Genomic DNA, 19,693 nt, shown 5'->3' with positions numbered 1-19,693 from the left:
CAGGGAAGCAGAAGTTGCCGCAGATCGTAATGATTTCAGGCATGTATAACGCATCATGAATTAGCTTCCATGTATTCGCAAATCTTACGATAGTCTTGTCAAGGACGTCAACGGTCGACTTCTTATCCACGATGATGAACAAACTGAAGAGGTGGAAAATACCTCACCATGGTTTGTAGCCGTATCGCATCCGGTGGGGTTCATTCTTTTGTGGATAAAATGGCTAGTCGCTGTAACTTGTGGCTACCGGTGGTTACTGTAACATGTGGATACAGACTGTTCCTCCGAGTAGAAGAGAAATCATTTCGTACATTAATGCACTGAAACAGAATAAAGCCGTTGGATTTGACGATCTCCCCGCAAAGTTATTTATCGCCGCACCAGCAGTTACTGGAGATCTGCTACTTCCATCCGAACGGAAATCTTGGGAATCCGAGACCTTCTCCAAAGAATGGAAGAAGGGGATGATCGCCAAGGTCCTCTTCAAGTATGATAATTGGAGGGGTATGTGGGTGCCCGGATAGCTGAGTGCTTAGAAGACAAGTCTCTCGCACGGAAGGTTTCGGTTTAAATCTCGCTGCTGGCAGTGGAATTTGTATAGTGATTTGACATCGGATACCAGTCGACTCAGCTGTGAATGAGTACCTGAATGAAATCAGGGTGATATTCTCGGGTGAGCGCAATGCTGACCACACTGGCTCCTACAAGGTACTGTAATCCTGTAGTGTACCGTTACGGTCTTGAATGAAGTGCTCTAACACACTTCAAGGCCCTGACCCAATATGAATTTTTTCGCCAACGATTATATTATTCTGTGAGTGCTCCCTACCGGTGTAAAGATTCTCCTGCGTTGACCAGATCAACACCCTACCGATCATTTTGGTACAGTACGCGGAATTTAGATCTTTGGTCCACATGCTCTTCATCAATTTCGAGAAAGCGTTCAATAACCTAAGCAGGGAGTGTATGCGGAGTGGTCGAGGCAGGAAGGGCATTCCGAAGAAACTAATATTGTCATTATTTTCAGAGTGGCATAAGATCGCGCAAGATTTCACGCCCTTTACCGAGGTAAAATCTGAGGTACAAAACGTAGTTCACCACGGTTGCATCCTGTCACCAATATTATGGGTGGCGTTCTTCATGCTGCTTTTTTCGGAAGCGGCGGATGAATTCAATGGAAGATGACATGTTCCTTCAAACACCTCGATTACTCTGATGACAGAGAGTTTGTTCTCTCATCGGGTCATGGATCTTGGCCAAATGGCTCTGGATTTGGAAAGAGAGGCAAGCAAGTTAGATAAACACCAACAAACCCAAATTTCTCAGTCTGATGGGTCATCGCACTTTCCCGATCTGCATTAATGGACAGAGCATTGAATTTGAATATCTGGGAAGCGTGGTCGGATATTGATAAATTCGTCGAAGGCAATTTTGATAGCCTCTTCGTCTCTAAATTATTTTTCCGCCAACAAATGATCCAAATGCTTGAAAAAGTGGTAGTCGGTTGGCGAAAGGTCCGGTGAATATGGTGAATGAGGCAGAGTTTCATACTGCAAATCGTTCACCTTGTGAACCGTTGTTCTGGATACATGCATTGTCCTTCACGACCCCACCTTCATGACACCATCTCTGTTGACCAATCTCGGCCGTTGAATACTCAATTTTTGGTTCATCTCCTTGAGTTGGGCACAGTATTTCTGTGCATTTATCGTTTCTCCAGGTGCCAAAAAGCCAGCTGTAGACCATCAAACAGTCACCTTTACCTTCTTCGGATGGAGGCTCGGTTTCGACATATGCTTCGGTGGCTCATCAGCATCTAGCCATTGTGCTGATCGGCGACGATTGTCGTATAATATTCACTTTTCATCACATGTCACTATTCTGTGCAAAAATGGATCGCTTCTGTTGCGGGTGAGTAAAGAACTGCAAATTTCCATTCGAAGCGCCATGTTTTTCTTCGTAAGGGCATGCGGAACCCATTTGTCGAGCTTTTTCACCTTTCTACGTTGTTGCAAGTACCGGGAAACTGTCGAATAGTGTACGCCCAGCTTCTCTACAATGTCTGTCACAGACTTACGTTTGCCAAATTCGACTAGCAAACAAAGCTCGCCGTTGTCAATCGATGGTCCCGAATGTCCACGTGGCCCACTTTGAAGGTTTACGTCGCCTGACCGGCATTTTTCGAACCACCGCTGTGTGGTTCGTTCGCTTACCGTATCAGCTCCGAATGTGCTGTTAATGTTCCTGGTCGCCTCCGCTGCTTTATGACCGAGTTTGAACTCATACAGAAAAAGTATACGTTCTTAGCTCTTTTCCGTCCTTTCTTTCTTTTTTAAGGTTTTGTGTAAACACAAAACCTTATTAAAATCGGTTTACCATCAGTCTGTCTGTCTTTTTTTTTTTTTTTTTTTTTTTTTTTTTTTTCGGCGTTGGAAGGTGGAAAGGTTCAAAACCTACTGCTGGCTCCTGCCACGCAGTTATGTGAGACTTCTACTCACTAAAACCACCTCCTTCTCATTCCACTCTCCCCACGGAACTCCAATCAAGTATTGCATCGCGGGGCTGGATCAGCTTTTAGCTGCGGCTCATTATGGTTCTCTCCCTTCCTTGTTTTCGTCGTAGTTCTTCCTGCCTAAGCTGTTGGTGAATAGCTTGTAGTTCCCTTACAACCTGGTTCCAGGCATCCGTTGACTCCAGCATAAACTCCACAATGTTTTCGGGTGTTAAACGCCTGTCTGCGACCGCTTCCATTCTTGTTCGGTGCGCGGTGAACCTGGGGCAATCAAATATGACATGCTCCGCATTCTCAGCCACGTTACCACATCTTGGGCAGCATGGTGATTCGTCGTGACCAAATCGATGTAAATAAGCACGATAACCTCCATGTCCACTCAAGAATTGTGTTAGCTCGTGGCTTAATTCCCCATGGTTTCGTTCAAACCATCTCCGAATATCCGGAATGATGCGGTATGTCCAACGAGCATTTTGGGACTCGTCCCATCGCTGTTGCCACCGTTCGATAGATTCCCACCGTGCCAGCTGCCGTCGAAATGCGCTAGACTCTCCAGCTGCATACGTTTTGTCGTAGAGTCGCCGACTTTCCTTCGCCAAGATGTCTACGGGGAGCATCCCTGCTAGTACATATGCCGCTTCTCCTGATGTTGTCCGATATGCACTGCATACCCGGAGTGCACTTAACCGATACGCCATTCCTAGTTTTCCGCAGTTTGATTTGTTTTCCAGAACGGTTGCCCAAACTGGAGCTGCGTAGAGTAGCACGGAACTAACTACCCTTGAAATAAGACGACGTCGACTTTGTCTTGGTCCACCAATGTTCGGTAGTATCCTCGAGATCGTTACAGCGATGGAAGATGCTTTAGTTGTAGCGCACTCAATGTGTTTTTTAAAGTTGAGTCTTTTGTCAATCATTACTCCCAAATATTTAAGCGACTCTTGGGAGTAAATTGTTTTTCCACCAACTTTAATTTTCACGGTCGTGTCTTTCCTTCTTTTGCTGATTAGCACTAGTTCCGTTTTATGTTCAGCAAGTGATAGACCGGACTTTTTCAACCAGGAATTTATCTCCCATATCGCTTCATTTGCATAGATTTCGATCTCGTCTAAGCGTTTTGCCACTATTGTTACCCCGATATCGTCCGCAAAACCAATAGTTGTCACGCCGTTAGGAAGGCGTAGCGTCAGCACTCCGTTGTACATAATTAACCACAGTAAGGGACCTAAGACAGACCCCTGTGGTACGCCGCACGTCATTGGGAATAATTTCTCTCCATCGTCCGAGTCGCAATATAATCTTCTTCCAAGAAGAAATGCAACAACGATGCGTACAATGTACTTTGGAACCTTTAGTTTGGTTAGAGCCTCTACGATTTTCGTCCACTTTGCAGTGTTGAAAGCATTTTTTACATCGAGGGTCACCACTGCGCAGCATTTGTCATCTTGTATTGCAGCGCGAGCCAGGCCAGTCACCATGCTGATTGCATCGATGGTTGATCTCCCCTTACGAAACCCGAATTGCTTGTCGGATAGGCCTCCTTCCTTTTCCGCAACAGCGAGCAGCCTGTTGTATAATACTCGTTCAAATAGTTTACCAATGGTATTGACCAAACATATCGGTCGATATGAGGAGGGGTCTCCCAATGGTTTACCTGGCTTCGGAATAAGTATCAACTTTTGCAGCTTCCATTGCTCGGGGAATTCTCCTTCTCTGAGGCATGCCGTAAAAACTTTAGCAAACATACCTGGTGCTGACCTGGCTGCCACTTTCAGGGCGATATTCGGGATTCCATCTGGCCCTGGGGTCTTATTTTCAGCCAATTTACTTGCTGCATCAAAAATTTCCTCTTCTACCACTTCAGGGATTTCGTCGGGGTTTACATGCACTTTAGGCAGATTTGTGTAGTTCACATCCTCTGGGAAGAGAGTGTCCACTATGTTTTGTAGTAATTTTGGACAGGTAATCGGTGGGGAGCGCTTGCCTTTCAGTGATGACATTACAGACCTGTAGGCGCCACCCCATGGATCAGAATCAGCTTCGGTACACATCCGCTTGAAATGTTCGGATTTGCTCTTCGTGATAGCTACTTGCAATTTTTTCCTCGCGTTCTTGTATTGCATGTGCAGCTCAACGAATTCAGGTTGATTTCTTCTGCGCTGGGAGCATCTCCTAGCTCTGAGGCAGTTTTTCCGACATTCCTCAATTTCTGAATTCCACCAGAAATTGGGATTTCGTCTTCGGAAAGCGCTACGCCGTGGCATAGAGGCATCGCATGCTCGCTGCAATTTTTCCGCGGCCTGTAAAGCTTTTTCTTGTGCGCTTCCCGATACTAATGTGTCATCTAGAAGTACCTCCTTGAACATTTCTTCATCGAATTTGTTAGTTACCCAGCTCATCGTTATTCTTTTTTGTGGCTTCATGTAATTCCTACGCGAGGTTTGGAAGACAATAGCCTGATGGTCGCTGTGTGTGTACTCTTCGCTAACATGCCACTGCAAGTCTTTGATAAGGGTGTCACTGACGAAAGTGAGGTCTACTACCGATTGTAATTCTCCCCTCCGGTATGTGTTGGCTCCCCCAGAGTTCGCAAGTACGACATTTAGACGCGAGAATGCCTCTAGCAGTATTTGCCCCCTTGCATTTGTTTTTCTGCTTCCCCATTCTTCTGCCCATGAGTTGAAATCACCGGCAATTACTTTGGGATTATAGCGCCTGGCATCAACAGATAGTTTCTCAAGCAACAAAGTGAATTCCTCCAGCGTAAGGCTCGGGGCTGCGTAACAACTATAGATGTATATACCTCCTATTTTGGCACGTGTAAATCCGTTCTCTGGATGTTTTTTTACATCTTCTATAGCACGACTTCCGCAGCTCCATATCGCGGCTTTGCTGTTTTTGTCAGCTACCCATACTCCGCTATGAAGATTTTCATATTGTTCGCATACAATAGCTACGTCGACATTATTTTCAAACACGCTCTGGGAGAGCAGGTCTTGGGCCGCTCGACAGTGGTTCAGATTTAGTTGCATAAACTTCATTTGTGCTTATTTATGAACGCCTTTCTGAATACTGGGCAATTACTGCTTCCTGCAATGTGGGCGCTGTCGCTATTTTTCGTTTCGACACAAAACACGCATTTGGGCTTTCCGTTGCAATCCTTCGCAAAATGGCCTTGCTCTCCGCACCTGCGACACAGACTAGATCTGTCTTGTGAGCTGGTACAGGCTTTCGCAATGTGGCCGAACTGCCAGCACTTAAAACATTTATGCACCTGACTTTGCTCTCGTATCCGACAAACCACCCATCCAATACGAACTTTACCTGCTGCTATAGCCTTTTTTGCTGCTTCGACAGGAAGACTTATCGACGCTATCTGTGTATCCCCGTACGCCTTCCTAAGTCGTAGCACGTTGGCCTCGCTCACTGACTGTATTCCTAATTGAGATTGCAAGGCTTCACAGATCTCGGACTTCGTGGCGATTTCATCCAAGTCCTTACATTCTATCACCACTGAATCTCTGCTCATTTTGATTGCTGCAGCCTCACCTAGTGCCACTTCGATTTTTTTTCGTAGGTTTTCGCCTACATCTTCACCCGCTTTAAGCTCCAGCAACAGATCACCTTTCTGCGTACGTCTGATACGCGTAACATTACCACTTAGTTCAGTCAGGGAGGTATCTGCTTTTACTTTGCGCAAAATCTCCGCGTACGTCAGCTCGCTAGTTTTTGTTATGATCAGCGCGTCTGGCCTGGCTCTCCTTTGCAACCGTTTCTTACCTTCTACTTTAGTCCAGGTAGATTCTTCGGTGCGGTTAGTGGCTTTTTCCGGGTGGGCCGATAAGCTTCCGTCTCCTGTCTTCGTAGGTTGCGCCGGAAGTGGTTTCTCCTTTTTGCGTTTCGCTGTCCGTTGGGGTGATTGTACCTCTTCGTTGGGGTCTCTTTGTCGCTTATTGCGCATTGCTGAGATGTCTCTTTCACCTTGGATACCTTCTTTGTCAAAAAGCCTCTTGGGAAGAGATGTTTTCACCATAGTTTGTGTTGCTACAGTAACCATCACTTTCTGTTGACTGCTCGGCAGTATACCTTCTTCGCGTGCTTTTACATCCTCTTTAGCCTTAAAGTACGTCGCCCTAATAGAACGCACTTGGTCTTTGATAGCGTGATGGACGTTATTCCGCTGACCAACGTACTCCATCAGATTTTGGATCATTGCTCCCAGCTGCGTGAACGCGTCGGCCTCATTTAAAGAATTGACTCCACCGCTGCTGCTCCTTTGATCCGACATCTGTTTCTCACTCGATTTCGCTGGAGGCGATCGCACTAATTTACCGCTCCGCCTAAAAGGATCATTAAGGCTAAAAACCATCAAAGGCGACTCCCCACTAGCCGTTTTGCTAGTGGGAAGCCCCCCGAAATTCTCGGCTTCCTCCACTGTTTGCAGTGAAATAATTTACAAACAAATTTGTCTGTTGATTCCTACACACTCTTGCTTTGGCTGCAGATCGAACTGAGGGCTATCCACCCGCAAATGGTTCTAAACTGCAGTCTGTCTGTCTGTCTGTCAGTGCGTCTGTCTGTCTGTCTGTCCGTCACACACATTTTTCTCGGAAACGGTTCCAGCGATTGACACCAAATTTGGTAGAAAGGTGGGAACTGTGAACGCTCACGCATACAGTGAGTTACATCCTCTTACGTCGAATTTAAGGGGGGGGTCCCCATACATGCAAAAGGGGGGTATAATTTTTTTTTCATCAAATATAGTCATGTGGGGTATCAAATTAAAGGTCTTAGTTAGTACTTTTCGAAAACGGTCTTAGTTTTGTTGGAAAGGTGGGAGTGCGGGGGGTTGAAAGTAGCCACTCCTTTACGGGGGCCATTCTCAGAAACTACCCAACCGAAAAATCTGAAAAAAATCAAGAGGCTGCCACAATATGGTGCCTGGGCTCCGAAATACCTTCCAAACTGATATCTTCACAAATAAAGTTAATAATAGTATATTACTATAATTTTTAGTAATTCGCTGCAAAACCCCCCTTAAGTTCATGCTAGGACCACAACAATATAGGGTGTAACATAGAGCATGATGTTACCAAGTTTGGTGGAAATCGCATTATTGCTAACAAAGTTGTAATACGTCAAAGTTGTCGTTTCTTTGCAAATTCAAGGCTTTATATGCCAATATCATCCGAAAGTGGATATTCTCACATAATATTGTATATGCATATATTACGTGCTACGTACTAAGAAATGCACAAAACCTTTCGTACCTGAAGCGTCCAGCTTCCGGTTTCCCGACTTGTTATTTACTGTTATAACAACGATGGTCAAAACTGAAATTTTATCTCCTTGATTAAATATAGGAGTATTTATACTTTATTATCCGACACCAACAGCGCCCACTGGTGGTGGTTTGATACAGCAAAATCGCAACTAACTTCACTTGATTGCCAAATCGGCCATTTCATGTGCAACAACCTAATAGATCTACGGTTATCAGATATTTCCAAAAAAAAACAGCCGACACTGCTTGCTGGGTAAACTAAAGTCGGTTGTCATTGGTAAATTCCCATAAGCAAGCTATGGATGCAAGTGTAACGCCTCCTTTCCTACCTATTACTAGGCTGTTGCAGCCTCGAATTAGTATTTCAGTGTCATACCTGGCATAGACTTCGAGGATTTCTTCTAGTGCTTCGTAGGAAGGATTCTTCTTCGGCGCAGTTTTTCCATTTTTAGGCACCAGCGATTCGCTTTCATTCTTCTCCGTCGTTTAGTTAACTTCCGCTATAAACTGAAATGTAAAATTTTCCATTTTGCCTCCTTTCGGAATCCTCAAAGTATCTGTAGGGCAACCATTCCTTTCCTAGAAAATTTCATTGAAAAAGAAGGGATATATTTTCTCACGGTTCAAGCCATGAGTTGATTTCAAAGGTGTTTAGATTTTGAGAAAGGAGAGGAGGGAGCGAGTTCAGAGAAAAAAAGGAATCAACTCTTCCTTCCTAAAGGGCAAGAAATAGGAGCGCACTTTTGGGAAGACAATTTGATAGAAAACCTGCTGACGATTTTAGGTTCAATTTGCAATATCTATACTCCAAGGGGCTAAGTAAGTGTGATCCCAAGTCCCAATCAAAATTTATCTAAACTTCAATTCATATCATATGATGCGCGATTGACAGCAGTTGTCCTGTATCTTAGGAAAGTTATCATCAAAAAGTCCTATAACAACTCAATTAAGCTATTATTATTTATTCACACACATGAGAACAAAACATTTTTATATTACAACCCATCTCTAATTTTAATCGGATGAAAATATTTCTATCACGACTGGAACTGAATCTTTTAATAAAACCTAAATGTGATTTAAAAATTAAGTAAGACAAAAAGTCATTACAGAAATTACTTAGAAGTAGTCAAAAAATTAAACTGAAAATGTATTAAAAAGCAAATTCAAGCAGTGATTTCAGTTGGAAATGAATAAAAGCATAAAATAATTTATTTAGGATATTGAAATCTAATTATTAGAAAGATTAGAAGATGTAAATGAGCTCAATAACTTCTGTCAACTTTGAAAAATGCAACCAAAAAAAGAACAACAATTGAAGCAAATTATAAAATTGAATTTATTTTTCAATAAAACGGTGCTGACCTTTACTGGTAGAATATCAAAGTCTGTTTGCGATTATTTGTATCTGAGAGGATGAAGATAAATTTCCAACCCCCAAGATATTTGTAGTCGTCGCTCAATATCGGACCGAAAACTTTTTTCGTGTCTAATCAAGCGTTCCGAGTAGAGATACGAGTAAGTAACACATTCTGAACATTGAACTTCTTTTTAACTTGATAAAGGATAACAACATCCCCTGATGGAACTCCCAACAAACTCCGAAAGTCTCCGGGTATGTTCCTCTAAATTGAGCAATTTCCAACTACTCCCACTTTCCAGTTAGTTTCTGCTTATCTCGGAAAACTTTCTTCCAAGACTTTACATTTTCCGAAGAAATGTTTAAAGCAAAATTTCATCGTATCTTTGGAAAGAAGAAAAGTTTCAAGGTGTAAGTATCCCCTTTCAGATAACCACCACAAAAACCTTTTCAGTAACACTAATGTGAAAAGGTAAAAAAAAGGTGAATCGATAGAAGTGAAATTATGGCTGATGAGATACCGTTTGGGGATTAGCAGGTGAGTAAATGAGGGTTCAACCCTCTATTGAGCAAGCTAATGGAATGATCACTGTGAATAGTGGTTTGATGGGTGGGAGTTGATAAGAATTTTGATGGATTATTTTGCCAATTGATCCGTAAATTGCAGAGAATATATTATATTGGGAGGAAAAATGGGGTCAAAAGTTTGTTTCTGGTAACGTTTAGAACGTGTGCGAAGGTATCATGTTATTTTATGAAAGGGTTATTTACTGAGAGATAATCTTTGCCTGACTTACTTTTCAAAAAGGAAAAATTATGGATATTTAAAGAAGACGCACACATCCTTCAGTGATTGTCAGTTAAAAAGGTAAGGCCAGCTAAGCTTTCTTTAGGATACAGAGAATATACCCAATCCCACATCTCAAAATTGATTACAGATTTCTTCTAAAATGCACTTTTGGGAAGGATGCTGCTAACTGATAATTGCCTAATACAAGCCAATGATAGTTGACTTTTATAGTTATTTTAGAAAGGGAAAATTTAATTAGAGGATGCGAGGAAGCGGAATCTTCAATGGAAGGTGGGGATAAACGGATACTCTTCTCTCAAGGGTAATGCGCGCAAGAAAGGGGAGACCAACACATCTGTGGTGACCAACGCTTTCTTGTGCTCCGAACCAGCGTCTACATCCATGCATCATGCGGAGATTATGACCGGTGTGCCGGGAGGTAATGAATTCAGCGAAAGAGATCTCAATTTTTTTTCTTAACACATTCAATTTATTTTGTTTGATTTTGTTACAGGTAGTTTATGACTAAAATTAATACTAGACTTATCTCTAACAGCTTAACTTTACCTAGAAATTAACATTTTGCTTAATACTAGACTTAATTTACGGTGGTATTAATTTATCCTATGGCTAATGTTATAGAGGGGAAAGTCAGGAAAAACCCCTCTTATGTTGTTGTTTATTCGGTGGATAATTGTGTTGCATGAATGGATGGAGGAAGGATACATATAGGGGAAGGTGGTGTTATTGGGCGGTGGAGTAGACGAGGCCAGGGCGATGTCGATCGTATGGGCGGTTGAATATGATCATCTTCCCGCCGCGATAACTGCTGTTTTGGGAGGAAAGGGTTAGGAGGTCTGAAGGGAGGGGATGGTGGCGGTATGTGGGGTTAGTGTTATGGTTTCGTATGTGGGAGTAAAACTGGATGAGGTTGTTTTCATGGGCTTGACATTTGATGAGGAATTTGGTTAGTGAGGTAAGGAGGATCTGGTCTATGCGGGAGCACTTTACCTCGTCGTAGACAGCTTGGTTGGAGTGGATATTGGACTGGGAAAGGGAGAGGCGGAAGAACCTCCTTTCGCGTACCCGAAGGCGCTCCATTTGAGCTGAGGAGACGTCACACCATGCGACGAATCCATATGTAATTAAGGGACGGATTAGCTGCTTATAGCAGTAGAGTTTCACTTTAGGGAGGATGGCGGAGTCTTTCTTAAGGATGGGCCATAGGGTTTTTAGTCCTGTTAGGGTCTTTGAAATGATGGAATTTACCTGGGGTATGGGTGATAGGCGGGTATTGAGGGTTATTCCCAGGTATTTAGTGGATTTGACGGAGGGAATGGTAGAAGGTCCGATCTTGATAGTGAGGTTGCGGGTGTCGGCCAGCATCTTGCGGGTAAAGGTGGCTCTACCGCGGAAGACGATGGCTTCGCATTTGCAGGGGTTGAGTAGGAGTTTCCAGGATTGGAGGAATTTGTTGAGGGTTTGGATTGAAGTATTGATGCGGTTTTGGGCGGATTTTATTCTCCGGGAAGAGGTGTAGAGGATCAAGTCGTCAGCGTATTGGATGGTTTTGACTGCTTGGGGGGAGTTGGTAGGGTGCTGGAGTGGGATATCGGCGGTGTATAGGGAGAAGAGGGTTGCTGACAGAACTGAGCCTTGGGGGATGCCTGCGGGAGGACTGTAAGGGTCGGACAGGGTATCGTGGATACGGACTAAGGATTGGCGATCAGACAGGTAGTTAAGGATGAGTTTGCATAATTGTGGGTGGAATTTGAAAGTGTGGGAGAGTTTGTAGGTGAGGCCGTCGTGCCAGACCGCGTCGAAGGCTTTTTGGATATCGAGAAGGCAAGCTGTGGTGGGGATGTTGTTGTTTAGTTGGGATAGGATGTCGGTTTTGAGGACTAGGAGGGCATGTGAGGTGCCGTGGCCGCGCCTGTTGGCAAACTGGAAGGGGGGGATAATGGCGTGGTCGGTGATGTGTTGGAGCATGATATCGTGGATGACGTGTTCAAAAATTTTCGATGTCACGTTAAGGAGGGAGATGGGGCGGTAGCTGCCCGGGGAAGCTGAAGGCTGGTCCTTTTTTAGGATTGGGACGATGTGGGCTCGTTTCCATGGGGTGGGAAAGTGTGCAGAGAGGAGGCATTGATTGAAGAGTTGGGCGAGAAAGGGGCTTAGGGTTTTGGCGCATTTTTTGAGGATGATGATGGGGATGTGGTCGGGTCCGGTAGATTTTTTATTATTTCGGGAGAGGATAATGGATTCAACTGTTTGGGGTGTGACGGCTTGTATTGGTAGGCAGTAGGGTGTTGTAGATTCGGATGGTGGGATCGGGAATTCAGTGTGGATGGCTGGCGTGGTAGTGATGTTGTGTATGTGTTGGCGCACCGCTGTTTCTGTGGGTGGGTCGGACAAATGTTGGGTGTTGTGGTGGGCGGCTAGAAAGCTGTTAGCAATCAGGTCGGCGTGGGCTTTGGGTGAGGTGTTGTGTGGGAGGACGCTGGCTGAGCGGGGTTTGGCTAGTCGGGGGCAGGTACCCCGGAGTTTATTACATGTTTGCTGATTAAGCGAGATGTTCGCATGCTTTACCGCGTAGTGATCAGCGTATAGCGTCTGGATCTGGGATTGGATGCGTTGTGTGAGGGAGTGGATTTGTGACTTGAGGAAGTTAAATTGGGGAGCGTACCTGTGCCTGTGGAGTTGGCGTCGTAGGGTTGATTTTTGTTTGATGAGGTCTAGGATGTGTGGTGGCAGGGTGATTAGGCCCTGGTAGTTTAGTGGTCTGAGAGGGATGGTTTCGTTGCAAGCCTTTTGTGTGGATTCCGTGAGCTTTTCCACGGCTGAATCGATTTCGGTAGGAGACGGATTGGACGGGAGGCGGATGGTCGAGAGTTTGTCGGCTAGGTTGTAGTTGAGGCGTTGCCAGTTAGTGGCAGCGTAGTTGGGAAGGAATTTAGGCTGGGATTTGGGGAGGCGGTCGGTGATATTGAAGTGGAGAACCACTCCGACATGATCGCTCAAGCCGGGGATGGTGGGGAGGTCTTGGGGGGAGGTAGGCGTGCTGGGGTGTACGAGAAGGTGGTTGCTTACCAGGAAGAGGTCGATGAAGGAGTGGGTATTTTGCCTGTGGTAGGTGGGTTGGTTGGTGGGGAGAAGGGTGAGCTGTAGAGGGTGGGAGTGTTGTGAGTACCAGTTGGCTAACCTATTGCCATTGGCATTTATAGTGGTGTTATACCAGGTGTTATGTTTGGCATTTAGGTCGCCCCCTAGTACAAGGGAGAAACGCTTGTTTCGGCTGACTGGGAGGGCTTTGAGGTGTTGTGTAAGGTTGGAGATGTCAGCGGGATTGAGGGTTTGGTCGGGGCAGTAGAGGCTACCTAGGAATGTGATGGAGGAAGGTGTGGCAATGAAGACAATGGTTAGCTCCATGGATGGGGCAATAGTGTTTGGGATGTAGACCCGTTGAGCGTCTAGGGGATTTGCCACTAGTATGGCTGTGCCTCCGCCTGGGCGGTCAACACGGTCGGAGCGGAAGGTGGTATAGTTGGGGATGTGCAGCTTATGCCTTGGGTGCAGTTTGGATTCTGTGAGGAGGAGTAGGTTAGGTTTGTGTACGGACAAGAAATTAGTTAGATCGTGACGTTTTTGTCGACTGACCACCGAATTTACGTTCAGTAATACCACTTTAGTGGACATTACTGGGGGACACTTGGCAGAGGAAGGAGAGGAGAGCGAGTCTCTTCTCCATCGGCGAGGAAAGGGAGTTGTATGTGGGGAGGAATGAGGTGAGTTGGGAGGCTAGTTGGGTGGTGGAGGTGTTGAAGAGGGAGTGGATCTCGGAGTCGAGGTCAAAGGTGGGGACTGGGCGCGAGGCGTTCCTGGCCATCGCAGCGTAAGAGAGTGGTGGGGACGTAGGGTTGTACGGGGCGGGGACCTGAACGGGTTTTGGTTGGGGACCGGGTTTGGTTGGTGGAGCAGGGTTATGCTTTGTGGGGGGTGATTGTTGTGTTTGGCGGGCGCGGGCTTGCACGAACATCGGGCAGTTGCGATAACTAGCCGGATGAGTGTTGGCTCCGCAGTTGATGCAGGATGGATTTTCTTCCTGCTTCTTTGGGCATTGTCGTGGCCCGTGGGGGGTGTTGCATTTAACGCAACGGTAAGCCAGATTGCAATTTGACGCTGCATGCCCAATGCGCTGGCAGTTCCGGCATTGGGTGATTTCGTGTAGCTGGACGGCTTCGAACTTCACGATGCAGTGAAACATCGCCCTGGCTTTCGTGAGAGTGGCCTGCTGGAATTTGGGGGAAAACGTTACAAGGAAGAGGTGGAGGGGTTTCGCATTTCGTCGGGAGGAGCTAGTCTCGTATTGACGAACGCTGATGGCTTCGGAGATGCCGAGGCGGTGTAGCTCCGTGAGGATTTCATCGGGAGAGTATGTATAATCTAGTCCTCGGAGGACTAGGTTGATTGGTTTGAGGTGTGACGGAGTATACGTGAAGAAGGGGTGGTTTCCTTCTTTAAGTAGGTTTTTTGCAGAATCGTAATCTGCCTGGGAGGTGGCGAGGACGTGGGTTGAGCGTATTGATGTTTTTTTAAGGGATATATTGTTGGGGATTGTGGACAGAATTTTGTTAGTGATATCTTTAGTGGTTGTGGGGTCAGCGCGGATAATTAGCGGCGGGAATTTTTCCTGACTTACCCTTGGTGGGGTGGATTTGGCTGGTTGAGCGGCTTGCTGCGTGGTTGTGGTGGTTGTTATCGGGGTGTGTGTGGTTGGTTGTTGTAGTTGTCGGGCTGGATGTTCGGTGACATTCGTTGTTGTTGTCGTTAGATGGGGTGAGGGTGTAGATGCTAATGCTGAGGCTATTTTTTGTTGTGGCTTCGGTGTGGGAATTTCCATTTCTGCCATCGACCGTTCTTCTTGGCTCTCATGAATTGATGTAGTTGCTGTATTGGGTTGCTGAGATGACTTGTTGAGGGCGATGGTAGATTCCACTAATGAAGAGCTGAACAACGCAGAGAGCCGGTCGTACCGGCTTGTCATCTCCTTCAGGGAGGTTCTCAGTTCTTGTACCTGTCTCCGCAGGGCGGCGACATCGTCTTGATCGTCGTCTGACGTTTCGCGAGCCATGTCCGACTCGCTATCTTCTCGGGCGGGTTCCCGACTGGCTTCGGGACTTGATGGAGCCTCGCTTTCGCTGTCCCCAAGGGGGTGAATCCTCTTGGGCTCAGGATCCATCCCCTGGGGCGACAGTGACCTGTCCTCAACCGGGCGCTTTGACATAGCGCCTCGCCACTGAATGTTTAATCGAAAACACTACGGTCGCGATTGTGTTTTGTTTTGTTTTTCACTCCGCACTTTGGATTTTTCACTCGGCACTTTCGTGAGCACACGTCCGATCGTCTCGGACGCTTGAGACTGACTAAGAGATCTCAATGAAGCTGGTCCCTCGCACAGGAATACGTACACGAGGCGAGAAGGAAGAGGACGTATGCGCTAGCTGCAGCCTTAAATTTGACTGCTACCGTGGGAGTTTCCTCCAAGGATGCAAAAATGTCAGAGAGACAATTTACCATCTTCCAGGAATGCCAGTGGAAAACATGCTGGAGCCTCGAACGAAGCCACGATTTAACAATCAAGGTTTTTACGATGGGCGTCTCCATTTGGAGTGCGCGAATGAGGCTGCCTTAAAGTCGTTCCAGTTTAACTATTGTGAACACTGAGCTATTAGGAGGATTAAACTTAGCGGATGTTGGTTACGAGGCTCTCGAAGGAAGGCAGAGAAATTCATCATGTTGGGTGAGCAGAACCCGGGCATGGTTTTCGAAATTGAAGAGTAAAGTTCATGAATGCCAGGAAAGACAAATCTATAAGCGTGGAGAGTTTCAGTTTGGTATTCGAATAGGACCAAAAGGGTCTGAATATGCTCAGGGGAGGTCACCATATGCTGCTTCACTTTTTCCTAGATAGGTTGAAATTTTTATTTATTTTCTTTTAATTTTTTTTTTTGCTATTTTTTACTTTGTTTCTTTTTTTTCAATGTTTTTTATATTTTTTTTTTTTTTGCTTTTTTTTACTATTTTACAATTATATCAGAAAACATCATCTCCATTTTAAGAGCGAAGAAAAATGATGGCCACACAATATAGAGCAAATTGCAGCATATTCGGTGCGCTCTCCCCCAATGGAGCTGCGCGCGGAGGATAGTGCATATAATGGCGGAATCCCCGTATGGGGGTAACTTCTCCTACACCTTTTAAGGAACAGGCGGAAGAAAGGGAAGCCAGAGTCGTGAACGGTGATCGAATCTATATAAACCGGACACCGCAAACCAGTGAAGGTATTAAATGGAGAACAGACGAATGCTCTACCGGATGAGATGAGACCTTAAATGGATAAGAACATGGGAACACCTGATCCTCCAACTGAGTCTACTCTCAGCGAAATCAAACACGATAGGATCGGTACGGTATGGGCGAAGCCCCGTCATACGAGGACAGCGGCATACGCTTCAGTTGTTTGCAACAGTCTTCCATTACACGATTGCTCCTACATTTTTCTGGTGCAAGAGCCGTGGGTTCGATTTAGTAGAATCCTTGGCATTGGATCTGTAAAGGGGAGTAGGATCTTCTACGACGAAAGATCCATAATACTTAGAGGTTGTGTCCAGATGTCGATCTGATTAGAAGCAACCATGCTGAGACCGTTCTGTTCCCAGGACCTAGTTACGGTCATCGCACAATACCAGATTAATGGCGAGAGGAAAACATCGTTGTTGTCTCCACTTATTTACCCTACGATTCTTTGTATCCTCCACCGACACAAGAACTAAGGAATCTGGTAGCGTATGCAGAATGAAGTGGTCTCAAACTCTTAATAGGTTGCGATGCAAATGCTCAACAAGAGGAGAGAAGCTATTTGATTCCATTGCTTCAAATAGTCTCAATGACTGCAAACGTAGGGTGCGCCATACATTCGTGGGCCCGAAAAGAAGTGAAGTAATTGGCCTAACAATCTGTACTTCAAAAGTGTTAGAGTTGATTACAAACTGGCGGGTGCTAGACGAGGTCTCACTGTTAGATCACCGATACCAAGAATTCAATCTGACTATTGCGGGCGAACAGTCTGCAATTCAAAGATGGAATCCAAGGAAAACGGATTTGACAAAGTTCAATGAACTTCTTGGCAATAAACTACAGCTCCTTATGCGAATAAGGACCCCTTTGAATGAATAGGAAACTCTGAATCGCACACCTTTAGAGTACTATGAATAGTATTGTTCTATTTTCCGAGGCCAAAGCGGTAAAACGGTTCTTGGTGGAACCGGGAACTGTAAAAACTCTGGAAATCAACCAGGCGACTTCTGAACCGTGCTTACAAAAGCAATAAGAACGAAGATTGGTTAAATTTTCGGAACTCACAGCGTCAATATAAGAGCCTAGTTAAGTGTTCGAAACGGGAGTCCTTTAGTGTACTGTGAGGAACTGGAACGCGAAAGAGAAACTTCAAGGCGGTGCAGAGTCCTTAAAAGGGATGAGTCGGCTAAGTTGGACTCTCTTAGAAAATTCAATGGTACTTTCACGAGCTGCATACTGGAATCAGTACTGACCTTCCTGGAAGTACTCGTACACCATCCAGGAGAACGGGTTAGAGAAGTGGTAGGGAGAGAGGTGACCTGATCAACACGCCAGTGCTGCAACGTGAGCTTGAACACTGCGAAAGCGGTTGTTACCTATGAAAAGGTGAGAGCTGCCATACTATCCTTTGCACATTTCAAAGCACCTGGCATTGATGGCATCTATCCACCAATGCTAGAGAAGGGTATGGATCACTTAGAGCGATTGCTAAGAAATATTTTTCTAACAAGTCTTGCTTTGGGCCTATCAGAGATCGGGTTAATCCTTTGAAAATTTCCTATTTCAGTTATTTTCCGCACGTACGATATTGGGCATTCCTGTTGCATAAATGATGGGAAGGGTGTGTTGCTTACCGAGCAAATGGACCCTCGGCGTCGATGTCCAACGACAGCAGTGCCTCAGTAGCGGGAAGCTTAGTTACTGTTGCATTAAATGTTGCAAGCGCATGGGAGGTAATGGAAATCACCGCATCATTGTTCAGAAAAAGCTTGATTTTTCGTAGATCCCAACAAGTATTTTGGAGCAGGATTAGAGGAGCGAAATAGGGTGGTAATTCTCAGGAAGGGTATGGTCACCGCCTTCGTGTATGGAAAAAATAAAGGCTTCTTTCCAGAGGCTGGGAAAATGACACTCTTCGAGATTCTTATTGAAAATAATGCAGAGTGGAAGTGAAATGAACTTGGAAGTTTTGATCAGGAAGAGGTTGAGAAGACCATCGGGACCGAGTCCCACATTGGCATCGAGGTTGCCAATGAGGTTCTCCATCAAAGAGGGTGTAAGGAAGGGAATGGCATGAGATTGGGAGGAAGCTGTAGCCAGAAGGAGCAGAGAGGAAGAAGAGGGGGGGAGTAATGAACCGAGGAGAAGAAACTGCAAAGTAAATCACAGGGTAGCTGAGGAGAGGTAGCAGGGAAACCAGAGAATTTGATGAAAGTGGGGCGGGACTGAGATGTATTGCGGGCGTTACGGATATGAGACCGGAAAGGCTTCAAGTTACCACACGCCAATTCGACTTCAACACTGTCCAGATAATCCTTTCTAGACCCAACTATCAGTGACTTAAGGGGATCAACCCGTGTGAAGGCCGAAATTTTTTGTGAAGAACTCCATAGAGAAACTTTTTCCCATATATTTATTGATATTTTGAGCATGCGTAGCAATTTTTCCAGCCCAATCGCGTAGTTTATTAGTGAGATACAGTGCAGCTTATACATCCATCTCCAAAAAAGGTGTTTTTCTGCTGCCACGCTAGAGGGCGCTGTGGTCATCTTAAAGGAGAAAAACCACAGTCCGCAAACTAGGATTATTAAAAAATATTGAAAGCTAATTTTTGTTGCTATGCTAACCTTTTGTTTTGTAAATTTTGGTATTTTTTCAAGGCTCCTTTAAAGAATAAAAAAAAACTACCCAATGAATTGCAATTATCCTAGTTTATGGAGCGGAGAAATATGTTTTGGATCAGTCAGAAAAGAGAGGAGGAAGTTACAGTAGGGATTTCTGAAAGACTGTCGAAGAATTCATTGTACAAATAGGAGGGACTGAGGCAAGAGAAGTATGCACAACATATAATAGAAGGACCGGCATTGGGAGAGAAAACGCGTAAGGTGGTACAATCATAAGAAGTAGAAGATGAAGAAATACTCCTCGTAGGGGGGATTTAACTGCAATCAAGCAAACTCCACCATCTTACTTACCTGAAGCTACGCGATCTCCGTTGCAGCGAAAGCCAGAGAACCCCTCGGGGAGCGCAAAGCTTAAAATCCTATCATCCAACCACGTTTCAGTGATACAGATGAGATGGTGTTGGAAAGCCAGGGCAGGGAGATGGAAACACTATAGCTCTGAAAATTCACCAAGAAACGCCAGAATATTCAGCAGAATATAAGGGATATGATAAAATGATAAGATGAAACCGGTTGGAATTCGGCAAGGAACAGGATGAAACAGGTATCAAGCAGTCAAACGAAAAAGTGAGCCAGGCGACGCCCGTTTCAAACACGAGAGAGGAGAAATCGGGGAATTGGATGCGCGAACGGTTGAACGTATCAACAGGACAGCAAATCCTAAAGAGAAAAAAGGGGACAACTCCGGAAAAAGTGGGGCAGGTGA

The sequence above is a fragment of the Hermetia illucens genome, chromosome 1 (genome assembly GCF_905115235.1).
Source record: "Hermetia illucens chromosome 1, iHerIll2.2.curated.20191125, whole genome shotgun sequence".
NCBI lineage: Eukaryota > Metazoa > Arthropoda > Insecta > Diptera > Stratiomyidae > Hermetia > Hermetia illucens.
Note: the sequence above shows the minus strand (reverse complement) of the source record.